General features: G+C 40.9%; 1 protein-coding gene across 1 annotated transcript in view; it reads right to left on the bottom strand.

Moving 5' to 3' along the window:
* The window catches only part of LOC122788744 (myoferlin-like), a gene marked incomplete at its 5' end in the record, with an annotated part of 518,429 nt that overhangs the window by 167,442 nt on the left and 331,598 nt on the right, over positions 1-19,389 (bottom strand).

Below are 19,389 nucleotides of genomic sequence, written 5' to 3'. Positions count from 1 at the left end.
GATGATCTTGACAATTGCTCAAGATAATAAAACAATCGAGTTGGTGACAGTGAACTGGAGCAGTTTATAATGCAGCTGTTATGAAAGAAAAGGAAGCCAAACAACACACAAAAGCCAAAGCTGTAAATAAAAGCAATTAAACACAGTAAAAACGAATAAGGCTACTATGGCTATAAACATGCACTTTTATTAAAAACAGCAAAACAGAAATGGATAAGTGCTTTTATATGGGTCACATATCATCAGATCCACACAAACTCATCATTACAATTCTTTGAAAGGTAATGAACCACAAATCAAGTAAAAGCATAGAGGAAATAACCAATCATATTAATGGTTCAACTTGCCCCCTTTAAGGGCGGCTTTCAAACATACATTGGCATTTAAACCTGGATGTTTATTGACTTGTAACCTCAGTATCCATTGTAGTTCATCCATCTCAATATGATTATTTAGGTCACCTCTCCTAATGCTTTCCTGAACACACTGTAGTTGTAGAACCTTAAAAGAAAATTTATGCCCCATAGGTTCATAGGTAGGTACTAGGCTATTGGCCCTAGGGCCTATATAAGCCTAGCCAAAAAGGTACCCTGGCTTTCGCCATCCAAGAAAATTATTTTCATGTGCTCCTGTTGAGCAGAGCCACAGAGGTGATCCCTGGGGTGAATTTCCTATTTCCCATCCAATCATCAGATTTTTTTTTGAAGAGTGCTAATGAGGAGCTTTGTTTGATATAGATAGGTAGTTTGTTCCAGAGTATGGGAAGTCTCTGGGACAGGAATCTATCCATCCAGCATGTTCTGTTTATTGTGGTGACAAGGCTTAGGTCCCTAGAGCGTGTAGCTCAGGGGGATTGGGATTTCTTTAAGTGGAGCGTGTCCAACAGCTCTGGGTTTGACATAGCTTTATATGTTAGGCAGAGATCACCTCGGAGTAGGCGGTATGCGATGGAGTAAAGCTGGAGATTTTTTTAGACTGTCTGCATAGGGCATCTGTTTGAGGCTGGTAATCCTCTTTGTGAAGTATTTCTGCTGCCTTTCCAGTTGTTGTAGATGTCTTGTGAGGTACATACCAAAAGGGGTGTTGTACTCTATAATGGATCTAATGAGTGATGAGTAGAGGGGAATAATTACCTCTTTTTTCCTGGATGAGAAACCTTTTATGATGAGGTGTGCCACGTAGAAGGATTTCCTGACTACTGTGGCAATGTGATTATCAAAGGAGAGACTACTGTCCACCTGTGTCCCAAGGTCTAAGTGTTAAGTAAACTATCACCTATGTGGTAGCTCAAGGGTACAGAGTTTTTACCAAAGGGGATGACAATGCACTTTTTTGCATTGAGCTTGAGGCCATGGCTTTGACACCAAGCATCTGTCTCAGTGAGGCCCTTTTGTAGGATGTCCACATCAATAGGAGTTTTGATTATGGCTCCTAGTTTGCAGTCATCTGCAAACTTCATTAGCCAAAGACCTTCTGTGTTAGCCTGTACTTCAGAAAAGTAGATACCAAACAGGAGAGGACCGAGGACTGAACTCTGCGGTACTCCACTTGTCACTGGTCTGAAGTCAGACTTGGTGTCTGCTACTTTCACAGTGTGGGTTCTGTCAGTGAGCCAGTTGGCAACCCATCTTGTGACATAGGGATTTATACCTAGTTCAGTGAGTTTATCTATAATTCCAGAGTGGCGGATGGTGTCAAAAGCCTTGGCGAGATCTAGATAGGCTGTGAGAACCACCTTACCCTCGTCTATGGCTTTGGTGACTGCTTCAAAGAAGTCTATCAGGTTTAGGAGACATGGTTTGCCTTTTACAAACCCAAACTGGGTGGGGTCCTGAGTTTGGAGATTACTAGTGTCTTTGTTTATAAGTTCCATGATGATACATTCCATGGCCTTGCAGACCAGGCTCGTTAGGCTAATGGGGTGATAGTTCCCGGGGTCCGTGGTGGCTCCCCCTTTGTGGTGTGGGTTAACTGTTGCTGTGCACCATTCAGTGGGCACAAAGCCTGAGGTGAGGCTATGATTGAACATGGTGTTTAGGTGGGGTGCCAGTTCATTCTGTAGTTCATGCAAAATGCAGCCTGGGATGTTGTCAGGTCCTATGGATGCTGTGTTCTTGGCTTTGGAGAGTGTGGTTTTTACCTGTGAAGCCGTGATTACATGAACTTTGCATTCTTCCAGTACAGAGATGGGTCCTTTAGGGGTGAGCGGGGGGTAAAGTTAGCACTGAACCTATCTGCCAGGATGTGGGCAATATCAGTTGGTTCTGTATATTTAGTGCCATTGTGCTGTAACCCAGAGCAGATCTGAGTGTTGCCATTGAGATTCTTGACATAGCTATAGAATGCTTGCTTTGTGGTTGTCTTTAGAATCAGTGGCGATTTTGTTTTTGTAACTAGCTTTGGAGGATTTTATGAGGGATCTCAGCTTCTTACTGAGGCTGACCAGGGAGTTCCTCCAATCATAGGATTTTACCACCAGATTGGCTTGCTTTTTTTGGAGGATAGTATCTTGGTTCTGTTAGGGATAGCACGATCCATGCACTTGTGTAAGTGCTTATAAAGTGCATTTGTGTAGGATTCAGTAGTTGTACCTCAATTGTCCATCTGCATGGGTGTTGTGAAGTTTGCCACTTCTGTCTTAAGAAGTGTGAAGTTGGCTTTGGAGAAATTTTTTAGGGTGGTTTCCCTAATGGGTGTGGGGGCAGAATGTAGATATCTAGGGTGATTAGCTTGTGGTCGGATCTGACCAACAAGGAATTAACCTCTGGTGTGGAACACCAGTCGCCCATGTTGGTAATGCCTAGGTCCAGGATATTGCTGCCCCTGGTGGGGATGTGGATAAGCTGATCCAAGGCACTGGAATGAATTCCAGAAAACGTTGAGCAAAAGAGTTGGTACATGAGTAGTTTCCCAGTTAATGGTGGGGTAGTTGAAATCGCCCATTATTAGGATGTTGGGATGTACCCTAATATTTTCCAGTGTATCAAGAAATGAGGAGTGGGAATCCTGGGGCATGGTGGGGGATCTGTAGCAAGTTACAATTTGGATTGTGGTCTTGCCCAGAGTTAGTTGCACTTGGATAATTCTTGGAAAATTATGCTGAGCAACTAGCCTGGAGGTGTGGATATCCTTAATGAATATGGACACACCTCCACCTTTAATGTTTTGGTCCAGGTTAGGTGGCTGAAAGGTGTGGTATGAATTATAGCCTGGTAATGTAGGGGTGCTCTCTGGAGCCTTGAACCAGGTCTCTGTCACTGCACAGATGTCGATGTTCTCCATTTTAAGCAGTGCCTCGAGTGAATGCATTTTGAGGTTTATACTTCTAGCATTGAGTAGCATTAGCCTCAGATTTTGCTTGCTTATACCGGTTATGGTGGTGAATTTGTCATTTGAACCTTGCCTAAAAAAGGCACTATAGGGGTGGCAAGAGCCTTAGCCAGTATTCAGAATCCCAAGGGTGACAGGTGCAGGCCATCTCTGGCAAAGCATCATGGTCTGTCGATCATGTCATACCAGGGAGACGGATACTGGATGCCCTTAGATTGACACCAGAAGCTTAGCCAATTGAAGTCAATCATTTTGTCCTTCTACTGTGGTATCATTCTGGGTGATGGCAGGATGCTACTCAGGACTAGGGTCATACCTGCCTGGGCTACAAGATCGGAGAGCTCCTCCAAGTCTCTTTTCATGTAGTCCAGGGTGGTACATCTCAGGTCATTCACACCAACATGGACAATGACAGAGTCATATTTGTACTTGTGGAGTGACCTGAGTGTGTGCGTTATGTGGCGGATCCTGGTACCCGACAGGCAGCTGACAGTAACTTTCTCCTTGTTTATCCTGGTGAGTGGAACATCCATGTGTCTGACTATAGAGTCACCTATGACTACAGTGTTGGGTTCGTTGTTATGCCCTATGGGCTGTGGTTGAGTGGCACACTGAGTTTGTGGGCTGTCATTTGGGTTGTGTTTGGGGGTGGAGGTTGCTTGCAGTTCTGCTTTGGAGGTCTCTGTTGCTTGAGCAGAATTTTACGGAGAGCGTCCGTGAATGTAGGTGTGTGTTTTGTGTTTCTATGCATCTGTTTTGGTGGTGCAGGTTTTGAGTGACTATGTGATGAGGTTGGTGTGGTGCAAGTGTTTACCTTCTCCTCTTGACTGTCTTGTCCTGTATTGGGTGAAGAGAGCTTTGTTTCCAGTTTGGCTATATAAGTGCATCTCTCACAGGTTGTAGTGTTTGGTGGTAGTAGGAGAGGGCTGTCAGTGTACATGAGGCAATTGCTACATTGCCCCAAGATGACAAGATTCATCAGGTAGACAGGAGAAAGCACTGGGAGCTGACCCTTAGACATGCCTGGATACGTGCTTATTTATTAAGTACTAAAAACTGTTTTCCTCTAGACAAGTGGGGAAAGTTGAGTGCTGTAGCAATTTGTAGCTTATTTAGTGCTTACAAGTTATGAATAAGTGCTGAGCTCAAAGAAACAGATTTGAGTGCTAAAACTAAAAAACTGGCTAGTTCTAAGGGAAATTTTGAAGAGCAGACTTTATGGCACAAGGAATAGTTTTTACTTATATGTTTAGCCAATGCATTATTTAAATTCCTAGTTTTAATATCATACATATGTCTCAATATTCTTTCTTTCAACCTTTTGACCGTCTTTCCCACATAAAAACAAGTGCGTTTCAGTTAGCCAAACAGACAATGTGCTGTTCGACAGTCTGCATAATGATTAGGTTTAAACATAAAATTAAAACATGGATGTTGAAAAGTCTGATGCTTTGATATTACGGGGCAAGCTCTACAAGCCCGACATGGAGATGTACCTATCCTTTCTGTTATCGGAGGATATGACGGTCTTGTATTATGAAACAAATTTTTAAGATTGCAACAATTCTTAAAAATAAAACTAGGTGTGCATCCTACAATATCAGCAGTTCTCTTGCCAACAATCAAGAATTGTCAATTCTTACGTATCAAATCACGTACAGAATTCACATCACTGGTGAACTTGGTAGCAAACCTCAATTTTTGTGATTTGAAGAAACCTCTCGTGAATGAATAGCTAGCATTTTTTGCCGTCACACGAATAAAGTGGTTTTGCTGTTGTACATCTTTTAATTAATATCTCCCCTTTAATTTTACCTACACACCCTTTATCATAGCCTCTAACTAAAAATTGTTCACTTAGTGACTCCGTGGTTTTAGTGAAATCATCCTCCCTTGCACATAATCTAGAGGCTCTGATAAATTGACCTTTAAAAATGTTGGGAAAAATATGCTTCAGATGCACACTCCTACACGATAAAAAAATATTCTTCCAACATTCCTTACGATGTAATGCAGTATTAACTCCTAAAGAGTCCATACTAAGATGCATATCTAAGAAATCAACACTATATACAGAAGAGCTTTCATTGTAAACAATCTGTGGTAGTTTCTAAATATGTAACAAATTGATGTAATAATAATTCATTACCTGACGACAAAAGGAAGATTGTCAACAAAATTATGATAAAACCTGATGTACAGCTGCAGATGCAGCTGTTACAGAAAGAGTTGTGCTGCTAGGAACTCAAGAGACACGATATTCTAAGTGCGACTACATCATGAGGCTGCAGAAAGCAGACCCAGGCACTTTTTGGTATGCTTCCACTCCCTTTGCTCTAAAAATGAAATACGAGGGCAAGCAAAAAGACTAAAAGTTATCCAACTTGAATGAACTAAAAATGAATGGCACATCAGCATATTGAAATACCCTGCAATTCCAAAAGTATAGCAGGGAAGTGATGGGGTCAGGCAGTACAATATGGAGGATGTTCAAAGGTTTAAATAAACATATCACAGACAGTATAGGTAGCAACATTTTAAATATCTGACACGTGGACCGGAAGAACAACCTTAGTTGTAGGACAAATGATCATATACACTGGGAAGGTGTTCAAAACCAGATGACAAAACCCCTGCAAGAAAGAAAAAATGACCAGGAGGTGCAGAGGGGGGGTGCATACCAGCAAGAGATTAGCAAAAAAAAAAAAAAAATTAAAAAGGCAGCTAAAAAAAAGTTGAGAAGAGAGGCAAGATATTGGTGGGGAAACAGGTGAAAGACTTGTGTCTTAGGGACAAAAGACAGAAACCTCCCCAAGTGAGTTTCAGGCACAAAAACACAGAAAAATAAGCAGAAGCAGAGACAGACAAGGAGAGCGTTACAAAAATGGGACCACAAGAGTCAGCTAATTTGGATGACTCAGAAGTGAACTGCTGGACAAATGAGGTGCTGGACAGAAGCAATTATGATGGATGTCAGAGTCAAAGAAGCAGAAGAAATGAAAGTGACTGCAGAAAAAGACGAGCTATAAATAACTGGAAGGAATTATGATATTTTGGTCATTATTAAAAAAAAAAAAGGTCTATGTTAAGACAAATTTTCGATTTCCAATCCATTGAGCCAGATTATACAAGAAGAGGGTTAGGGAAGGACTTTGCTTTACATGGATGGGGAGCCTATCCAAAGGATGGGAATTATTTGAGAAGCATATCTGTCCCTCCAACATGTTCTATTCATGTTACAAAGTTTAAATCCTTAGGTCTATTAGTTTGGATGGTGTTTGTTTTGCAGATATGCAAACATTCCATCAGAGCGGGATATCCAAGGATGCCTTGTATACCATGCATAGATCACCTCTCAGTAGTCTGTAGGAGATAGAGCATAGGAGATAAGGTGTTGAGTTGATCCACACAGGACACTGAGTTAATGCCCTGTATTCTTTTTATGAGGAACCTTTGTGGATGTTCCAGATATTGCATGTGCCTGGTCAGGTACATGAAGGGGGAATTATACTCAATAACAGGCTTGATGAGGGCCAATAAAAGTAACACATTGACTTCCCTGGCCCTAGATGCCAAGCCGTTACTTGTAAGTTCAGCAAATTAGAATGATTTCCTTTCCTTTGGTCAAAAACAAGTTATTGTCTACATGTGTTCCTAAATCCCTGATACTAGGTCTACTTTTAGGGGTGTTTTATCGGTGACATAGCTAAAAAGGGTGGCCAACTTTCCAAAGGGTACTACTATGCATTTTCTTGGCATTGAGTTTTAATCTGCGGTTTTGGTACCAGTCATTTGTCTGTGTTAGACTTTCTTGTAGGATGTTAGTGTCTTGGGGGGATTTTAACTGTTTCGAGTAGGAAATCATCTGCAAACATGGTCAGTTAATGGTCATTGAAATTGGCCTTGCCTTCTGAAGTAGAAGCCAAAGATGAATGGGATCATCGCAGGGACTTGAATGACTCCTCTAGTGACCATCCCCTTTGTAGAAGTGGTTTCACCAATCCCAAATTCCTGGGTCCTATTTGTGAGCCAATTGCCTATCCAGCATGTTATATAGGGGCTAATTCAATAAGCTTATCGACAATGATCGAGTAGGGTATTGTATAACATGCTTTAGCCACGTCAAGGTAGGCAGCATGCACCATTTTATCCTCATCTGCTGCCTTTGTGACCCTTGCAAAGATGTCCACCAGGTTTAGTAGTGACCAACGAATAAGGTTTCAGAACCCATTCTGCAGACAGCCTAGCCTTTGTTTAAAGAGATTTTTATTGCAGTAAAAATAGTTTTACAGGCTTTATTTATGAGTAACTAGTATGTTGCACAAGTTAGAATATCAACAGCTCCTTAATGGCTCCTTACTTGATCAAAAACTAAGGATAAGGGAGACTTCTAAGATGACTACACATGGATCAGCAGCTTAATTTCAGCCCTCTTGATGGGAATTAAGAAATTGAGAACTAAGAGCTAGTAATTCATAGGAACATAGGAGGTTGCTAGGATTTTGACCCAGAAGTCATTTCAAGCCTAGCCATTTCATCCCAATGTAATACCATAGTTATTTGAGTCAATACCCAGGATTGTATTTAGTAATGACAACCCATGTCCAGGAGGGTTGTAAGTAATATCCCTAGTAAGAATTTACTGTGTCCCATCTACTCGGCCAGGTCCCTTTTGAACACAGTCATAGAGGTGCTCTGCCTCACATGAATATTTCAAAGACGTAGCAGTCGCTAAGAGATGCATCTGTCCCTTCAGCACATCCTATTAAAGTCACAGGCCACACTTAGGTTTCTGGATCGGGAAAGTCACATTTGATTTATGGATGTGCAGCAAATTCATTAGGTTTGGCTTATTGATTGTTCTGTAAGCCAGGCAAAAGTTTCCCCTAAGTCTATATGATAACGAGTATAGTGACAGGGACTTTAGTTGGTCTGTGTAAGGCATGTACTGGAGTCCTTTGATCTTCTTAGTTAGAAACCTGAGGTCTCTCAAATTGCTGCAGGTGCTTTGTACGGTACAGGCATTATACTCAATTATGGGCCTGATTAGTGAAAGGTATAGAGGGGTTATAGCCTCCTTTGCTCTAGAGGTGATGCCTTTGTTAATCAAGTGTGCTACATAGAAAGCCTTCCTTACTAAAGTAGACACATGGTGGTCAGAGATAAGACTAGAATACACTTCTGATCCCAGATCTCTTACCAATAAGTAGGTAAATAGGGTATTAATGTTAATTGTACAGTCTGAAGGTTCATTTTTTTACCGAAGGAATGATGACGCATTTCTTTGCATTCAGTTTGAGACTGTGATTAAGACACCAGTCGTTGGTCTGTATAAGACCCTCTAGAAGTATACTGACAACATTTGGGGATTCAGTAATTGCACCCAGTTGGCAGTCATCCACAAACCTGGTCAAACACAGCCCCTTAGTTTTGGCCTGAACTTATGAGAAATATATACTAAACAGTAGGGGACCATGTACTGACCCTTGTGGTACCCTGCTGGTGTCAGGTCTGGTGGTTGATGTGGAGTCACCCACTTTGATAGTTTGTGACCAGTTTGTGAGCCAGTTGGGAACCCATCTTACAACAAAGGGGTTGACATTCAGTTTGCTAAGTTTATCGATAATGCCAGAGTGTGGGGTTGTGCCAAAGGCCTTTGCCAAGTCGAGGTATGCTGTATGCACACATATGCCCTCCAAAATGGCCCTGATCATATTCTTGAAGAAATCCACCAGGTGTAACAGGCAGGATCTGCCCCTGATGAAGTTGAGCTGGGTCGGAACCAGGGTTTGGAGGTCACCTATGTCTTTATTTATGAGGTCCATGATGATTCATTCCATGGCTTTACAGAGGAGTCTAGTCAGACTTATGGGTCTATAATTCCCTGGGTTTGTTGCTAAACCACCTTTGTGGAGGGGAATAACTGTTGCTGTTCTCCATTCCATAGGAACAAAGCTTGTGGTTAGGCTGTGATTGAACAGGGAACTTAATGGTGATGCTAAGTTCATATTTTAGTTCGTTTAGAAGACAGCTTGGGATGCTATCTGGTCCCACAGAGGCTGTGTTTTTTGTCTTGGACAAGGCTTTAATGACCTGCTCTTTGGATATGTAGGGTGGGGGTGGGGAGTCGGGGATAAGGGAGAAAAATTTTCACCAAATTTGTCCTCTAGCAGGTTTGCTATCTCTTCTGGATCAGTGTGTGTGTGATACCATTAGTCACTAGTTCAGCACATGCTTGGGTCCTACCTTTTAGGCCATGCATGCAACTGTAAAAGGCCTTATTGTTATCCTTGGCTGTGATTGTTAAGTTTTTCTCAAAGTTATCCTCAGAGAATTTGACATGTTGTCTTACTTGTCTGTTGAAGTTGAGGAGGATGTTTTTCCATTGTTGGGGCCTCGCCTTAGTTTTCTTCGACAGCAATGTTTTGCAATTATTGTAAAGTTTGTTGATGCTGGATGTCCACCAGGGTGGCTTATTTTTCCTTGGGACTCTGGCCTTGATTCTCTCTGGCACAACACAGTCTATACACTTATACAAGTGATTATACAGGGCTTTGGTGAAAGCTTTAGTGAAGTTATCACTTCCAGCTGGGGTGGTGCTTGGAATGCATTTATACCTTCCCATAGCAGGATATAGTTTGCTTTGGTGAAGTTTTTTAGTCTGACTTCACCCTTTGTGAGTTCTGGTGTTAGTGCCAGTTCAAAGGTGACTGATTTGTGGTCAGATTTGACTAATGAGGGTTCAACAGTTGCAGTGGTGCATTTGTTTGTCATGTTTGTGAGGGGTTTGAACAATTTGTTCCAGGGCATTTGAGTTAAAGTCAAGGAAATTTTGCACTATTGAGTTAAGGCTAGAATAGGTTTCCCAATTGATGATAGGATAATTGAAATTCCCCATGACAAGAGTGTTTGCCAATATTTGGATTGACTCCAGTTTGGTCAAGTAAGCCTCATGCACATCATGATCCATGGAGGGGGATCTGTAACTACCTATGACTTGAATGGGGGTCTTACCCACAGTAATCTGAACTTAGAGTAACTCCATGGAGTTATCCAGACTAACTAGTCAGGGGGTGAATTCATCCCTAATATAGATACAAACACTGCCTCCTCCTTTGGTTCTCTCACAATCATTTTGCAGTCTGAAGGTGTGGAAGGCATCGTAGCCTTGCAAGGTTGGGGTACTCTCTTGAGACCGTGAACCAGATTTCTGTGACTGCACAGACATTTACATTCTCCAGTGATGGAAGTGCTTCCAGGGTGTGCAGTTTTTTGGTTCAAGCTCCTAGCATTTAGCAGCATAACTCTTATTTTGTTATGGTTGGCAATTTTCACGTTGGCATTTTTGTTTTTCAGACCTTGCCTAAAGAAGGCACTATAGGGGAGGCAAGAGCCTCTGCCAGTAGCCAAAAGCCTAGTGATTCTAGGTGCAAACTTTCTCTAGCAAAGCAGCGAGGTTTGTTGACCACGTCATCCCACCTTTGAATGGCACCAAAAACTAAGCCAATTATTGAAATCAATCATTTTTTTGTTTATATTGTGGCATCATTCTGGGTGAGGGTAATATGCTGCTCAAGGCTAGGGACATACATACCTGGGACACACAGTCTGAGAGCTTGATTATGTTTCTCTTCATGTAGTCCAGTACGGTACGTCTCAGGTCATTCACTCCAACATGAGCTATGACAGCGTCGTAATGGTACTTGTTGCCAAAAGACCTGGGTGCATGCGTGATCTGACAAATCATTACACTGGAAGGGCAGCTGACCGTAACTGTCTCCTTATCTAATCTGGTGAGTGGGATATCAGTGTCTTCACTATGGAGTCTCCAATGACAAGAACATTTGTTATTTTGAGTATTACACCTTAAGGGCTTGGTAGGCAAGACACTGGTGTTACTATGTGTCTTGGGTGCTCTGGGAACTGTGTTAGTTGTAGCAGTCATTTGTTTTTGAGGTGTCTGGTGTTTCTGTAATTTTTTTGAGACAGCCTCTGCGTATATTGATTTATGTGTTGGATGCATACAAGTAGTGGTACTATGTGTATGAGTACTGGTGAGTGAGCTGACAACTCTTCATTGTTATTATTTCGAGTTGAGAGGTCAGGGATTCAAGATTCTTGGTATAGATACACCTGCTGTACTCTGTACTAGAGTGAGTAATTAGTAGAGGGTTGTTAGTGTACATAAGGCAGCTGCTACACTGCCTCAGGAGACCCACGTCGACAAGGCTAACAGGAGAAACAAGGGTAGTCCAACTGTCCAAAATGCTAGGTTTGAAAAGATTATCACAAAGTGCTTTCAAGGACTGATCTAGGAGGCGTTGTGTAGATGGGTATTTCTGACGGGGTTTCTGGCAGGTGGTTTAATAGGTCACAGTTCACTAGCAATACCTCTTAGACTGGAGAGGTACTAAAGATGAGGACTACACTAATGTACTACAGCTGTATCTAAGGGAAAAACTTGTCTAAATTATCTGTCCTGCTATGATGATCAATTGCGTGGCAGTGCACGGTGCTGCGAGATATGCAAACAAGCACAGACCTGCTTAAATACCGAAAAAAAAAATCTTTAAACTCAAAAGAACCAGTGATGGTGCTTACCTCAAACTCTAGACCAATCACCCTTCATCACACAGGCTCCAATCAGCACACTTCTCTCATAAGGGTGCAGAGGAGCCCCTTCCACTCAAAGATGGCTTGAAAAATGTGCTCAGAATACAACAGCCACTACAAACAGATTCAGATGCAGCAAACCTGTATCTTGATTATGCTACAGCTACTAGTTACACTAATTTAGGTGGGAAACACTAAACATGTTTGAAACAGCAGAAAAACAGCATTGAGGCACTACAAAATGTTTAACACAGCAGAAAAACAGCAAGGAGACACTAAATAATGTTTTAAACAGCAAACAAATAACTTATTTAAAATACTACTTGGTGGGAAACAGAGCAAACTGAACAGATGCTTTTCAAACAGTGAAAATAGCAACAATTACTATGCAAACAGTGAAGACTGCAAAAACAGTTTGCAAACAGTGAAAACTGCAAAAAATATGATTTAACAGATACAGTAAGGCATACAAATGCAGTGCAGTGAAGTTTAGTTTACAGTATTGAAGTTCAGTATTAAATAAGAACACAATAAAAAGTGCAGTAAATAGTATAATCAAGCAAAAAAAACTTATGGTTTTTGGGAAGCTCAGAAGCCTCTAGTCATCTGGTATCTCAGCACAGAGGTATGGCTGTTAGCCCACCTCAGTTCAACTCGGTTCAAATAAACCAACTTAAGTAAAATTCAGTCACTGGCTAGTACAGTGATGGCGAACCTATGACACTCATGTCAAAGGTGACATGTCACAACATTTTGGGTGACTCACCAACACCTGAGTTACTAAAAACACTGCTTTTGCATTTGTGGCTTGTGTGAAGTGCATTGAATTATTTTGTGTCATTAGCCAGGGCAACAATAGTGCTACAGAGGTAAGGAAGCTAAAAACCTCAGACTATTTCAGTATACTTTCTCGATAGAGTCTGGAAAGGGCAGTGCTGACATTGTTTTCTCTTCATGGTTACACTTCTGCAAAGGGCATGTAGTTTGCATTTCTACGACTGTGCTCTTTTACATTCCTCTCAATTATCCCTCTTAATCACCGCTAAAACTGGCAACTTTTTTACACTTGATGATAACAATAATTAGATTTATAGACTAATTTTAGTTCAGAAAATGTATATTAATTCACATTCATTTTTTTCAGTGTCTCAAATTAGTTTAAAACTGTCCATGTCTCTTATTTTTACATTTGTCCCGGATTCTGTGGAGATTTACCCCTGATGTACTGAGAGCCATGCTGTTTTATTTATTTTTACTTATTTATTTTTTGGTTTGGGGGGGATATGCAAGCAGAGTCAAGTTAGGCATTTTCCGAATTTTTTACAAGCTGAACCAAAAAGGTTCGTCATCACTGGGCTAGTATGTGCTAGTTAATAGATTAGATATAAAAGAATATGAGTGGATTATTCAACTACAAGCTGATGTGTCCCCTGGTCTAAATAAGCAAGTAACGTTGAAACCAATTTTAAAAATTAAACAGCAGCAAATACAGTAGAATGTTAGGGATATTATATTAGTATTACATCATTTTTTATCTATTAGAATTGTGTTTGCTTTAAATTTTAAGTGATGTTTGTGATAGGTTGGGCTGTGTCATGTGATGAGCCCTTTAAATACAGGATGATTGTTCTTGTAAGTTTGTATGAACACTGAATAAGAATTTGTTATACGAAAGCTTTGTTTTTTTATTTTCATATTAAACCTACTCAACGTTGTGGAGTTTTGCTTTTCTTTTGTTATTTGGACTATTTTGCTATACTCCCCTTCATCGTTTTGTTCACTTTTTTGTGTATTTTTGACACTGCCTCGAGGTCAACAAAGTTGTTTAGAGAACCTGAAAGAAAATCCATTACAAAAAGTAAAGAGAAAACACTGACTGGGAAGAATCCTGTAGTTGTAGAGCAAAAAGCAGTTCAGGATTCAGCTCTGATAAGAGATTGATTAATTTTTTTCCTCTAAATTACTGGAAGCAAAGTATTCAGAGCTAATTAAAATAAATGAAGCATTGAACAAGTATATCAACTGAAATAACAAGAGGCTGGAAAATAGAAGACATTTTAACAAGCTATTCAGATGAACTGATAAAACTGCAAAAATCAGAGGCTAAAATGAAATGGCTGGTTGAGCTTAAGACTTCTCAAGAAGATAATAAGAGTAAGAAAGTCTGAATATGCAGAGAAAACCAGAGATTTACTGCTGTACCAGAAAAACTGGTAGGGACAGACTGCATTAATTTTATGAAAGCCCAAATAAGTAGCTGGACTGACATTTCAAAAACATGATTTAACTGAAAGAGCACATCAAGTGTATGCTCCAAACCTGGCCAAGAGAAGCAGCCAAGACCTGTATTAGTAAAGATGCAATCATACCAGCAGAAAGAGTTGATCCTGATACAAATGTGGCAGAAGGGAAACATATTAGAGACTGCAGAGTGTGGAAAGTGATTATTCACTATACACCAGGCAGAAGAGAAGCAAATTTATCCCACCAATCAGGGAATGTCAACAAGCAGGTGTGTGACTCAAGCTGTTCTATCAAGCTGTCCTGCAGGATCAAAGACATTTTTTTGATGCAGAACAGGCTAACACGGAAAAAAATGTATCCAACATAAAGTTAGCCATCACACAGGAGAGATTGGTTTCATTCTTCTGGCAACAAAGCTCATAGACTTTACCAGTGAAAACCATTTTCAATGTTCCAAAGGAAATGTTTGAGAGACGGAACAAAAGTACAGGAGTTGACTAGAAGAATCAGGAATATCTTGGAATTAAACCAGAGTCTGGTGTTGGGAGATGGAGATGAACAGAAGACAACCAGAGACATTGAAATTAGTGAATAAATGTGAACTTATAAAGCATCAATCACATTTGTGAAATATGCCTTTGCAAGAAAAAGTAGTGAAGAAAGACTAGAGTTTTGCTCTCTTTGTTAAACTTGCGGGTAGACTGTAAAGCATAGGTTGGTACTAGGCTATCAGCCCTAGGGCCTATACAAGCCTAGCCATAACAATTCCCTGGCTATTTCTTCTCACACTGTTTGCTTCCCTGGACCCTTGTCTAGCAGGGCGACTGACATGATCCCTGGGGTGAATTTCCTTTCTCCCATCCAATCGTCAAGGTTCCTTTTGAAGAGGGCCAAAGAGGCACTCTGCTTGACATGTTTGGGCAATCTATTCCAGAGTCTGGGGAGTCTCTGGGTCAGGAACCTATCCCTCCAGCATGTTTTGTTTATTGTGATGACAAGGTTTAGATCCCTGGAGCATGTGGCTCTGAGGGATTGGGATTTCTTTAAGTGTAGCATGTCCAACAGCTCTGGGTTTGGCATGGTCTTGTATGTTAAGCAGAGATCGCCTCTGAGTAGATGATATGTGACAGAGTATAGCTGGAGTTTAAGGTGGTCAGCGTAGGGCATCTGCTTTAGGCCTGTGATTCTTTTAGTGAGGTATTTCTGCAGGCTTTCCAGTTGTTGCAGATGTCTTGAGAGGTACATACCAAATGGGGCGTTGTATTCTATAATGGGTCTAATGAGGGATGAGTACAGTGGGACAATTACCTCCTTTTTTCTGGATGAAAAGCCCTTAGTGATGAGGTGTGCCACATAGAAGGATTTCCTGACTGTTGTGGCGATGTGGTTATTGAAGTTGAGACCACTGTCCACCTGCTTCCCTAAGTCTCTTATCACACTTTCGGTGTTTAGTGTACTGCCACCTATATGGTAATTCACAGATACATGTTTTTTGCCAAAGGGGATAACTATACATTTCTTGGCATTGAGCTTGAGCCCATGGCTCTGGCACCAAGCATCTGTTTCTGTAAGGCCCTTTTGTACAGTATTCCACATCATTTGGGGATTCAATAATGGCTCCCAGTTTGCAGTCATCTGCGAACTTTGCTAGCCAGAGTCCCTTAGTGTTGGCCTGTACTTCAGAGAAGTAGATGCCAAACAAGAGCGGTCCCAGAACTGAACCCTGAGGTACTCCACTTGTCACTTGTCTGGAGCTGGATTTGGAGTGGGCTACTTTTAGTGTGGGTTCTATCAGTTAGCAACCCATTGGGTGATGTAGGAATTAATGCCAAGTTTAATAACTTTATCTATGATTCCAGAGTGGGGGATGGTATCAAAGGCCTTGGCAAAGTCTAGATAGGCTGTGTGGACCACCTTACCCTTGTCCATGGCTCTGGAGACTGATTTGAAGAAGTCAATCAGGTTCAGGAGAACAGATCAGCCCTTCATGAGCCCAAACTGGGTGGGGTCCAGTGTTTGAAGGTTGCCAATGTCTTTGCTTATAAGTTCCATGATAATACGCTCCATGGCCTTGCAGATAAGGCTTATCAGACTGATGGGACTGTAGTTTCTGGGATGCAAGGTGGATCCCCCCTTGTGGAGTGGGATAATTGTAGCTGTGCGTCACTCAGTGGGCACGAAACCTGAGGTGAGGCTATGATTAAACATGACACTTAGGTGAGGTGACAGTTCATATTGTAGTTCATGTAGTACACAGCCCAGGATGTCATCTGGTCCCATGAATGCTGTATTCTTAGCTTTGGAGAGTGCGCTATTTACCTGTGTGGCCGTTACTACCGGAATTTGGCAATCTTCCGGTATTGAGATGGGCCATTTAGGGGGTGAGAGGGGCGTGAAGTTGGCACTGAATTGATCTGGAGGGATATTGGCAATATCCTTGGGATCAGTATATTTAATGCCATTCTGTTTTAGCTCAGAGCAGATCTGAGCATTGCCATTTAGATTCTTGAGATAGTTATAGAATGCCTTGTGGTAGACTTTGGAATCTTTGGCAATTTTATTTTCGTAACTAGCTTTGGAGGACTTTATGAGGGATCTCAGTTTCTTACTGAGGCTGGTAAGGGAGTTTTTTGCATCCTGGGACTTTCCTCTTTTCTGCAACAGTTTCTTCCTTTTGTTGTAACGACGGGACGTCCCGTGGGGAGTGCAGGTCCGGGTCCCAGCCCTGGGGAGAATGCCTCCCGGCAGGCTCCCTGGCGGTGGGTTGGCCGAGGCACCTCTCCCCGACGTCCACACCGATCGATTGGGCCGACTGACTCCCACTGGCGGAGAGCCCCCGGTAGGAGACCACCAGATTGGCTTCCTTTTTTTGGATGAGAGCATCTTGGTTCTATTTGGGATGGCACGATTCATGCATGAGTGGATGTGCTCGTACAGTGCCTTAGTGTAGGATTCAGCAGTTGACCTTTCAGTTCCCGTCTGCATGGGTGTCATGAAGTTTGTCACTTCTGACTTGAGTAGCATGAAGTTGGCTTTGGAGAAGTTTTTTATGGAGGTTTCCTTACTGGGGGGTGGGGGTGGGATGTGGATGTTAAGGGTGATTAGCTTATGGTCAGACCTGACTAACGAGGGGGTGACCATAGGTGTAGAGCATCGATTTCCCATATTGGTAATGACCAGGTCTAGGATATTGGAGCCCCTGGTGGGACTATGGATTAGTTGATCCAGGGCGTTGGAATTTATGAATTCCAAGAACCATTGGGCAAAGGGTGTTGGTACACGAGTAGTTTTCCCAGTTAATGGCAGGGTATATCCCACTCCATGCCTTTAATGTTTAGGAGGATACTAAAAGGGAAAAATAACTAAGTAAAACAATTTTTGTTATTAATAGTATTTGTAAAAACATTTCATGATAAAAAACTGCATTTTATATAGTGAAGCAGTTTTGTGTAGTATGTAGCAAGGGGTATTATAAATTTAGGGGGGGGGTCTTTTCAGTTATTGTTACATGCATTAAAGATAGTAAAGGAAACAAGTACTTTTTAGTTGCAAGAAATATAGGCTCCACAATGTAACAAGAAAAGAAAGGCTGGACAAAAGCAAGTTTAAGTTAATATATTGTGAATTTAGGCTGCTGCCTTGGGGGTATGGTGTCAAAGTGCACTGACTATATTACATTATTTGTAAAGTTGAGATGTTTTCCCTTATTTTTGTCTAGATTTCTGCCCTTGGTGTAATTTATAAACAAGTGTTTTTTGTAAACAGGTAGGCTTGAAAAATGAGACAAAATGATGAAAGCCATGAGTGGTATGTTTCTTGCATATGTAATGATATCAGCTTGGTCTTTTTTTTCCATTAGCAAATGCTCAGTGAGATTCAAGAAGTCTGCAGCTGAAGGCACAGTTGTACATTTTGTTCTGAGTGAAACTGACACATTCTTTCATGCAGCTGCAGAGTTGATTTTTTTAAACAAGAAATTTCTTTATTAAATTATCATGTATGACATAGGCCATGTTACATTTATATAAATGGCAATAAGCTGTTTTTTCTCATTTCTGATGTTTAAATGGAAATGAGCTGTCTGCTGGTGCAAGAAATGAATCTTGAGAGTTCTGAACATTCTTTACTGAGGGAAATGGAAATTTTAAAGGTTAGGGCAATCAGTTCAGTAAAAAATAAAGTTTGAAATTATTGGACATGAATAAAAAATGGCTTCCCTAGCACCCTTAATACTTAAAAGCATTTAATAGAACACTGCTTCATTTAGTATTATTTAAAAATAGAAATTCGACATCTGGGAAGGGAATAGTGATTAAAAAAATAACAGACACCAATCAGTATAAGTGGGAGTATAGACTGTAACATATACTTTAGCATGGGTAACCATCATTTTATCTTAGGTAATGCCTGTAGGTGCATCTGCCAATTTGGGCAGTTATGCCTATCTGGGAGGTTGATCTTCATTTTTTGAAGATATGCATAGTTTTGTGTGTTTTTTCAAAGTTAATAGGTTATAGGATGTTTTCAAAATGTATTTAGTCTTGGAAAATGACATAGGCTGAAAAGGACATGACAAGAAACAACTGTATAAAAGATCAGCCTAACAAAAATGAGCATTTAACACAAAAGATGGAAATACAAATTCAAAAAACTGTCATGTATAATAGGTAGGGACAATAGCTTTTCATCACAATGGGTATGCTTCTCTGTATAATCTTGGAACATAAATGGCCTAAGAGGTATAGACAAAAATGTAAGAGTACTGAATTATATTAAGAAATGCAGAGTGCAAGGAGACACATTTGGAAAGAAATGAACACATGAAGCTGACACAAAAGATATTTCACGACAGATATTTAGCAGAACAGCAGGGACAAAACGAAAATTGGAGTAATTATACTAATTGGTAGAGGGGATCCAATAATAAGAGGAGGAAAAAAGACAATGATGAATTTGAGACAGTAAGAGGCTACTGGCAAGGGAGATGGATTAGACTAGTATGCATTCATATGCCACCATAAACTGCTATTATGTAGCATAAGATAATTTTGGGAGAAATAATCAGCTTTCATCAGGAAATATTACTTATAGGTGAGGACTGGAACTTGATTTACAACAGTAAGAATGTATTTGGGGACCTAGAAGGGAAATACAACAAAGCAGGTAGATTTATGAAGAAATGTATGAAAACATTTGATATGG

The sequence above is a fragment of the Protopterus annectens genome, chromosome 14.part0 (genome assembly GCF_019279795.1).
Source record: "Protopterus annectens isolate FY-2018-M chromosome 14.part0, PAN1.0, whole genome shotgun sequence".
Classification (NCBI taxonomy): domain Eukaryota; kingdom Metazoa; phylum Chordata; order Ceratodontiformes; family Protopteridae; genus Protopterus; species Protopterus annectens.
Note: the sequence above shows the minus strand (reverse complement) of the source record. Positions and strands in the feature narration are given on the sequence as shown.